Source organism: Amblyomma americanum, chromosome 6 (assembly GCF_052857255.1).
Source record: "Amblyomma americanum isolate KBUSLIRL-KWMA chromosome 6, ASM5285725v1, whole genome shotgun sequence".
Classification (NCBI taxonomy): Eukaryota; Metazoa; Arthropoda; class Arachnida; order Ixodida; family Ixodidae; genus Amblyomma; species Amblyomma americanum.
Window position 1 is genome coordinate 155,794,229 of NC_135502.1, and position 10,161 is coordinate 155,804,389.

Sequence of the window (10,161 nt, forward strand, 5' to 3'; positions counted from 1 at the left end):
CATTACCTTCTCTGCTCTCTTGTCTAGCTGTTATGCATACAGTTTTACAAATCACATTCTAACTTCGGCTACTTCAGTTTACACGTAAAAAGATTTTGGCTACTTTTTACTCAAGCATAGGTGTGCTTGAGCACTCTTTCGCTAGCTTTGCTGCATGCTTTGCAAAAATAGTTTGTAACATTGAATATGACAAAGCATATCTTAGCCACTTTTTTCACACTTAGCAGGAACGGCCCGGTGGGGCCTGTAGAGATGGCTCGAAGCGGTTGCAATGTTTTGTTGCATACATGTTGGGAGGAATCATGCGACTTGTGAGTTATGTATATGTGTGGCAGTAAACATTGCTACTTTGGAAAAGGCACTATAGTGGGCAATGCACAGTACGCAGATTCTAGTGTGGGTTTTGTATGTGTGCAAGTGCCTGCAGGTACTCTGCAGTCAACTGCACCAGAAGCTCAGGATGTGTATAGCAAGCTATACCTAAAGAAAACTCATGTGCGCTCAGGCAGCTTTGGTTTTACTACATTCAGCAGCAAAAATAATCTGGCAGCTTTTTTTTGCACATCTGTTGGGGTTTAACCAATGCCAGAGTTCATCGCATCTTGTTTAAGGTTTCCTTTTGAATCATTAACATTCCACCCTTGTCATTTTGTATGTGGCATTCAGCTGAAAATAAATTTCAGCAGTCGGCTTTTTATGCTTTGCTGCCACTTTTTTGGAAGAAATGAAGAGGAATGGCCTTCTAAATAGATGCAGCCAGCCATGCAGTGCTTTACAGTTCTGCACCCTGTGCGCATAGAAAGTCTCAATAAATGGATTTTGTCCCCCTGAAATATACTCGCATCTGATATTTTTTTTAGTCAAACTACATCTTATCTCCTTTTTGTGCCCATCTTTATGGGCATCTTGTAATCATTTCTGTAATTCCTTGATTTCTCTTATTTTTTGTTTTCTGCAGTAGTAGAATTTCTATATCAATTTATTTCTCTAGGCTACCAAGTATTAGTATCTCTGAGCCTCGTAATGAATCAAATTACCGGAGATGCTAGAGTGCTGTTGTCTCAGAAAGCCTGACTGTGTTAGAAGGACTGTCATGCTCAATATCAGCTGCAATGCCAAATATTATAGGAATTCAGATTATGATGCAGGCGTACCCAACTGTGTTGTAAATATATGCAGTTAGCTATGAATACAAAAGAAAAACACAACGCAATAATTCACATTTTCATTCACACAGCATGATGATGAACAGGGGCAAGGAAGGAGGCATCTCAGTGTTTTCGGTGTCTTCCCCCTTGTCTGTGTTCATCGTACTGTGTGAATGAAAGTGTGAAATACTTGCTCATCCAGACACTGATTTCAAGCAAATTAATGCAAGTGGGGTGCTTTATGTGAGGAGCATTGATTTACTATAAAGCAGAAGACAGTTGATTTACTGCAGAGGCATTGCAAGTTGTATTGAATGTGTACTGTATGTTTGCACCACTGAGCTAAATTTAATAGCAGTATTTGCTGGTTGTCTTTGCACTGTGATTATTATAGTGTATTTCACACAAATTCGTGATTTTGTTCTGTTGTTCTTCAGGCATTGTGGCTACACAGCTGAAGTCAAGCTGCTATCAGGGAAATTCAACCTATTCAACTTTGTCAAGCTATGATGCTAGGGCCCTCCATCTTGGCTATTCTGCAAATTTTGTCTACCAATGAAGCTAAGGATGCTTTTGTGCAAATGTAAGCATCTTTTCTTTGCGATACGTGCTTGCTCTTAGTCTTAGACAAGAACAGAAATGATCTGGTTATGTGCATGTTCCAGTGCACAATCATGTGAAAAATTATGATGCTGCGAGTGTGTGCCACACTATGCCTAACTGCGTGCAGGTGCCATCGGATGAAATGCTCGTGCCATCAAGGCCGGCGCAGCGAGATTTATGGATGTTAGTGCACCTGACTCAACATCAAGAGTGCTTGCCGTTTTACACCATTTGGCATGCATTCGCTGGGATCTCTCAATTTTTCTCACGATAGTATGTCCAAACTCACAGCATCTCAATCAAGACATTCTACGGTATACCAACCGCACCAAATTGAATGGTACACCGACCACACCAGGAAACACTAAACCAAAGCACACCAGGGCCGGTATCAGACAACCGGGTCACAGCACAGAAAACCAGACCAGGACACAATAAAGCACACCACACTACGCCACATCAGGACCCGTGTCTGAAAATCCTGGCCTGTTCGGAGCACCAGACACGGTCACACCAGAACCCATGTCTAAAAAAGAAAGTTTGGTGTAAACACCAGAAACGGGCTGGTGTTTTTTTTCGACTGGGTATGCGGCATTTCTTTCAATTGTGCCTATGAACTACTGGAAACGTATTGATTCCTTTTAATATAATTTTGATGCATAGTGTTTTGTTCAGCTGTAGTTTAATTTGAGCCCTCCACAATTGGTGAGTCCACATCAGATTAAGTTGGGACTTCGAAATTGCCTCATGTTGCATATCGATTTGTAGACATGAAAGCTGCATTTTGTACAAGTGTATTTGAAAGAGGATTTGCTGTGTATAATATCTAGCCTACTACAAGAAATTAGCACAAGCATTAGCCTTGCTGTTCATAGTGGCAGCTGGCGGTAATGTTCTTACATTACTCATTTAGCTCCAGACTACAATTTTGCCATGGTCCAAGGTGGCCTTAAAGTAATTATTTCACTTCTTCCCTCTTATCTTATTGTTTGGAAAGCGTATTCCATTGAGCCGTGCATAAAAGCAAGTTAATATGATGATGCAAAGTAGGGCGTTTAGAATACAGCAGAGAATTCGGTTATTATTAAGCTGAGTCACACCACTGTGATCATAGGTCTCTGTGAGTCCTCTGTATTATCCTGTTCTACATCCTTCTGATTTTCTGTTGACTTGCACATGGTTCCTCGAAGAGGGAGTTTTATGAATGGTTCAGTGTATGGTTTTCATGGCATATTTCACTTTGTATAATCTGTATAATCTATTTCAGATCAAAAAGCTAGCACTCATTGAGAGTGAGCCAGCTGATGAGGCTACAAAACTTATTATGAAGACTAGTGAAGACTCATGTGGCCCTTATGTACACATTGAAGGGGCGGGGCGAAAAAGAAGCATTTGAGAACCTACGGCTGTACAGCGCAATTTTTGGTGAGTATATGTGAATCTTCTGAATGTTATAGACACATTGTGAAGAAACCATCTAAATGCAGGAAAAAGCTAATTTCAATCTACCTGGTGTGGTTTTCAGCACTTCCGTTATCAATTACTGAATAGGCAGCCAAATTTATAGGACTATAGGTACCAAATTTTTGCTTGTGCGTTTTCTTCTTTCAAACCATGCGTTAGACATTCTATACATGTATGACCACTAAATAATTTATTACTTAATTTCATGGTGGTTCAAAAGCGCAAACACACATGGACCAAGAGACGAGACACACAAACCAGCATTGATCTTACAACTGATTTTTTTATTAGGAAGAAGCACTTCACATATATACACACGGAAAAACAGCGCACATGTGCGATGTCAACAAGACTCCTACTGCTAGTAAAAGGTAAAAACCGCTTTAAAAGCATGTGTGTATCTGCAGAACCGCTACCCACTATGTAGCATATTGATTTCTCGTAGCAATAATGTAACAGATGGCGTACTCACGCACCCATTACGTTTTCTGATAACATGAAACGCCTCAGCTACTTCTCTAGTGCGCAGGTCAGAATTAGCGAACAAGACATCAGTATGGTAAAAAAATGCCGTACATTTGCACGTGAAACAATGCTTAGCTAGGTAAGTTTCTTTCTTGAAGAATTAGCGTGCTCCATTCCATGAGCCGCACGTTCACGCAGTGGCCAATCTGGAATATGTAGGTAAGGCCACAGGACAGGCATTTGATACACTACGCCAGTCTTACAGGGAACATATCTATTTTCATGATTTATGTTGCAAGCATTTCTTCTGCGCCTACATGCTTTCTTTGAACTGCCGCCCCCACTCTTTCTAGCTTGTTAGGTGCAGGGTACAGAACCTTTACCCTATGCTTGCTCCCCACTCTTTTTAATCCGGTGCGACCGCATGTGACATATGGCATAACCACTACCTTTCTTCTCCCTTCTTCCGAACCTTTTTCCAGCCCCGAGGTACTTGTAGACGGTTTTCAGCTCATGGGGGACTGTCTGCACTCGATACGAGAACTGAGTCCCGGAAACCAGCCTCCCTACATCTGTCTATTTGGACTAAGAGACTGAGCATTATTTTATAAGATTTCTTTACTGCCATGACTAAGCATCCCGTAACGATGCCACTTTTTACAAGCTTTGAATGAAAGTTCCTGTAATTCAAAAGGGGCTTTTCACTTCTTGGGGAATACTGCCAACAGATATGGTTGGGTTCGAAAGAGAATTTTAAATTCGAAAAAGAATTTTTGAACTTCAACCCCGACCCATTACGGGAAAAACATCAAGAACATTTGACACAAATTCGGGATTCACTGACCTAGCCAGCACGAGGTAATCGTCCACATAACAGAAAATGCGTATGCAATAACCGGCTACATCAGTCTCAGCTTTCATATCAACCCGGCTTAGATAAATGTTATTGAGAATGGGAGCTACCTTGGCACCTATGCACACACCCGATTTTTGCATATAAGGTCGACCATCCCACACAACAAGCGTGTTACTCAGGTAGTAAGATAATAGTTCCAGAAAGGAACCTGTTGTGATTCAACACTAATTTTGGAGCACGTATTCATTGTTGTCCTCTGTAATACATTGCTGAACATACTGGATTAGTTAAAAGTGTGGAACAGAATAAAACAAATCAACCACATCTATGCTTAAACCATCACATAGTGCCAGGCTCTCATTTCGGTGGAAATCAGCTACTGCCTCAGAATTAGGTACAAGAAACGGATCCTTTGCGCGAAGTGACGACAAATGTTTTCAAAGATAGGTAGACACAACCAACTGCCAAGAATTGCTCTCAGAGACGATTGCGAGGAAAGGAAAGTTAGGCTTGTGCGTCTTAACACTAAAGAAAATTTCTAGCACCGATGTTCAGAGGAGATGATGACTTTACTTCGGAAGTTTTAAGTATGAAGGTAGAGCAAAGAAAGTGAAGGAAGCTGAACAATCGGTGCTAGAAATTTTCTTTAGTGCTAAGATGCACAAGCCTAAATTTTCTTTCCGGGCTAGCGTAACTGAGCACAATTCTTGGCAGTTGTTTGCGTCTACCTATCTTTGCAAACTTTTGTCGTCACTTCGCGTAAAGGATCCGTTTCTCGTACCTAATTCTGAGGCAGTAGCGGATTTCCTCCGAAATGAGAGCCGGGCACTATGTGATGAGAGCGATGAATGCGTGTTCCAAAATGAGTGTGGAATCACATTCGGATCTTTTCTTTAACTGTTATATTACTACCTGAGTAACACGTTTGTTGAGTGGGATGGTAGTCTTTATAGGCAAAAATCGGGTGTGTGCATAGGTGCCAAGGTAGCTCCCATTCTCAGTAACATTTATCTAAGCAGGGTTCATATGAAAGTTGAGACTGATCTAGCCGGTTATTGCATATGCATTTTCTGTTATGTGGATGATTACCTGGTGCTGGCTAGGTCCTTGAATCCCGAATTTGTGTCAAATGTTCATAGTTTTGCACATAATTGGTCGGGGCTGAGGTTCACACATGAAGTTCCTCAAGAGAGAGTCTTGCAATTCCTTGATTTAAAATTCTCTTTCGAACCCAACCATGTCTGTTGGAAGTATTCCCCTAGAAGTGAAAAGCCCCTTTTGAATTACAGGCCCTTTCATTCAAAGGTTGCAAAAAGTGGCATCGTTACGGGATGCTTAGGCACGGCAGTAAAGAAATCTTATCATAAAATGATGCCCTGTCTCTTAGCCCAAATAGACAGATGTAGGGAAGCTGGTTTCTGGGACTCAGTTCTAGTTTAGAGTGCAGCTAAAGTCCTCCGTGAGCTGAAATCGTCTGCAAGTACCTCGGGGCTGGAAAAGGGTTCGTAAGAAGGGAGAAGAAAGGTAGTGGGTTATGCCATATGTCCACGCGCTGTCGCACCGGATTAAAAAGAGTGGGAAGCAAGCATGGGGTAAAGGTTCTATTCCCTGCACCTAACAAGCTAGAGAGTGGGGGCGGTAGTTCAAAGAAAGCATGAAGGGCGCAAAAGAAATGCTTGCAACATAAATCATGAAAATAGATATGTTCGCTGTAAGACTGGCGTAGCGTATCAAATCCCTCAGTCCTGTGGCCTTACCTACATAAATCAAATGGGCCGCTGCGTTAACGTGCGGCTCATGGAGCACGCTAATTCTTTAGGAAAGAAACTAACCTAGCTAAGCATTGTTTCAGGTGCAAATGTACACCATTTTTTTGACGATACTGATGTCTTGTTCGCTAATTGTGACCAGCGCACTAGAGAAGTAGCTAAGGCGTTTCATATTATCAGAAAAAGTAACGGGTGCGTAAGTATGCCATCTGTTACATTATCGCTTAGAGAAATCAATATGCTACTTAGTGGGTAGTGGTTCTGCAGATATATTCACGTGCTTTTAAAGCAGTTTTTTCTTGTACTAGCACTAGGAGTCTTGTTGACACTGCGCATGTGCGCTGTTTTTCGTGTATGTATATATGACATGCTTCTTCCTAATAAAAAATCTGCAGTAAGTTCAGCGCTGGTTTGTGTCTCTCGTCTCTTACATGGTCCGTAGGTGTTTGCGCTTTTGAACCACCACTATGCATCAACACCAACTAGCGCAATGTGCAGTATTTCTGTAATTTAATTTCTTCCTGACGCTGTTTCGGTTTCATCAGTCGAATGATGACTGTGACGTAAAGTTGGTGTTTAATTCACATGAGGTACAAAAAATCGGTTATATTATTGCTGACAGGTCATTTTGTGCCATTGCAGGTCTTGGAAGAGGCTGGATTAAATGTCGTAGTCAATTAAAGCTACATATCAGCGATTGTATTAGTTTTTCTAGTTGCATATTGTGACCAAAACATCAACTTCACGACAGTCGGCGTTCGGTCGATGAAACCAAAACAGCATGAGAGAAGAAATTCGATTATAAATTATTTAGCATGGTTGTAGGCAAGTACTACCTGGTAATCTATGTATTTTATTATCTAACGCATCATTGACAGAAGAAAACACGCAATAAATTTAGGTGTCTATAGTCCTTTAATAGCTCTTGCACCTTTCGGGTATTCTTATTATGGATATTTACGTTTATTATGGTTACGCATATTAACAGCCAACGAAATATGCTGATATTTCAAGCATTCCAGATTGTAGCATTGCATACGGCTATGAAGCATTTCCTGAAAGATGTGACTGTAATACTTTTGAAAGTGATTTTTATCTACCATACTGAATATCAGTTTACATCTGCTATGCTGCGCAGAATCCCAACAGCCACCATGGAAGGCAACAACAGAGTGGCTGCGTTCGTGCTGGGTGCGACTGGGATGGCGGTCGGAAAGTTCGGACGAAGGAGGCGGACCCTTCACCCCAGTAATTGGGGCTTTGTATGCAAGAATGCCCAAAATGTCTTGCAAAAACAAGTAAATAAATAAGAAGCATCCTTACTTGCATTGTAATTTCAGTAGTAACATGTACACAAAAAATACTGATGATGTGAAGAAAGCCTCTCTGGGTTGGCAAGCTGGGCCTTAAGTTTAATTGGGTCGGTAGGCCCAAAGGCATAGAGCTATTGGTTCTATATGGGTTACCTTTGTTGACTTATCGCAAGTTATCTCCTAAGAAGCCCACTGGGACCGGAACGGCTAGAACACAGGGGCCCAGTGCGGGCTAGCCCACGGGTGCCCAGTACGGGCTAGCCCACGGGTGCCCGACACGGGCCAACCCACAGAGGCCCGGCACGGGCCAGCCCACGCAGGACCGGCACGGGCCTGCCCAAGGGGATCCAGCGCGGAGCCTTGTGGGGCTATGCAGTAGGCCCACTGGGCAGCCCTTGAGGGTCCCCCCCGATGCCGAGTAGCAAATCCCGCACATATCCCACGTCGGGCCCCTATGGGCAGCCCGTGCCGGGCCCACAAGGGCCCGCCGTTCACAGCCCCATTTGTGCTACTGGGGTAAGTATCTGGAATAGGGAGTTTCTCAACAGAGAGTTTTTGTAACTTGGAGTTTCTCCACCATAGAGTTTCTCCAAAATAGTCTCTCTAACAGAAAGTTTTTCGAATGGAGAGTTTCGCCAACATGAAGTTTATCCAACATGCAGTTTCTCCAACAGGAACAATATCAAACTTGCAGTTTCTCTGAACGGAAGATTCTCCATAATGAAGTTTCTCCAACACGAAGTTTCTCCGACAGGGAGTTTCTCCGACAGGAAGTGTCTTCAACAGGGGGTTTCGGCAACATGAAGTTCCTCCAGCATGGTGTTTCTCCAACATGAAGATTCTACAAACATAGAGTTTGAGAAGCAGTGAGTTCCAGGAACGTGGCGTTTCTCTACCAGGAAGTTACTGCAACATATATTTTTCCAGCATAATGTTCCTCTTACGGGGAGCTTCTCTAACCTGGAGTTTCTCCAAAATATAGTTGCTCCAACGTGGAGTTTATCCAACAGGGCGTTTCTTCACGAGAGATTCCCCAGCATGGAGTTTGTGAGCAGGGAGTTTCTTGAACAGCGAGATTCTCTAACAGGGAGTTCCTCCTGGAGGAAGTTTCTCCAACAGGGAGTTTCTATACCATGGAATATGTCCAACATGCCGTTCATCCAAGATGGAGTTTCTCCAACATAGAGTTTATCCAAAATGGAATTTGTGCAGCATGGTGTTTCTCAACAGTTTCTTCAACAGTTAGTTTCTCAAACATAAAGTGTCCCTAACAGTTAGTTTCTCCAAGAAGTTTCTCCAACAAAGATATGCTCCAACATGGAGTTTCTTGAACAAGGGGTTTCCCAACAGGGGGTTTCTCTAAGAGGGAGTTTCTCGAAGAGGGAGTTTGTGCAGCAGAGAGTTTCTCTACCATGGAATATCTCGAACATTCAGTTTCTCCAACATGGAATTTCTCCAACATGGAGTTTATCCAACAAGGACTTCCCCAGCATTGAGTCTATAAACAGGGAGATTATTCAACAGGGAGTTTCTCTGACATGGTGTTTATCCAGCATTGGGTTTCTCCAACATGACGTTGATCTAACAGAAGTTTCTCTAACAGGGAGTTTCTCCAACAGGGAGCTTCTCCAACATGGAGTTTCTCCAATACAGTTTCTCCATAGTGGAGTGCATCCAACAGAGAGTTTCTCCAACAGCGGGATTCAGTAACATGAAGTGTCCCTAACATGAAGTTTCTCCTACATGTAGTTTCTCCAACAACTCCAGAATGCAGGTTTCTACAACAAGCGGTTTCTCCAACAGGGAGTCTCTCTAACATGGAATTTCTCTAACGGAGAGTTTCTCCAACAGGGCATTTCTCTAACATGGTGTATCTCCAACACAGTTTTCCAATATAGAGTTTTTCAATATGGAGATTGTCCAACAGAGTTTCTCCAACGAGGAGCTTCACCGACAGGGAGTTTGTTCAACAGGCAGTTTCTCCAAAAGGAGTTTTCTCCAGCAGGGAATTTCTGCAGCATGGAGTTTCTCCAACACAGACTTTCTTCAAAATAGATTTTCGCTTTTAGGGAGTTTTGCCAGCAGGAAGTTCCTCCAAAAGAGAGTTTCTTCAAAATAAAGTTTCTCCGACAGGGAGCTAGAACTGCGAGTTTCTCCAACAGGCAGTTTCTCCAACAGGGAGTTTCTCTACAGAGACTTTATCGAACAGAGAGTTTCTCAAACTGGGGTTTCTGCGAAATGGACTTTCTCCACCATATGCTTTCCAACATGGAGCTTCTCAAACATAGTTTCTCTGAAAGAGAGTTTCTCCAGCACAAAGTTTCTGAAACATGAAGTTGCTCCAACCGCGAGTTTCACTAACAATGAGTTTCTGTAACAGGGAGATTCTCCAACTGGAATTTTTGTCTAACATAGATTTCCAACGTTGAGTTTATCCTACAGGAAGTTTCTCTAAAATGGAGTTAGTCCAAGCAGGAGTTTCTCCAACATGGAGTTTGTCCAATAGGGAGTTTGTCGAGCAGTAAGCTTCTCCAACAGGGAGT

General features: G+C 42.5%; 1 long non-coding RNA gene across 1 annotated transcript; it reads left to right on the forward strand.

Annotated features, from left to right (window-relative positions):
• The first annotated feature begins 1,316 nt into the window (after positions 1–1,316).
• LOC144095026 (uncharacterized) lies at positions 1,317–7,555 on the forward strand. Its single transcript, XR_013306673.1, has 3 exons — positions 1,317–1,731; positions 3,019–3,176; positions 7,444–7,555. It is a non-coding gene; the product is annotated as an uncharacterized LOC144095026 (long non-coding RNA).
• Positions 7,556–10,161: the final 2,606 nt, after the last annotated feature.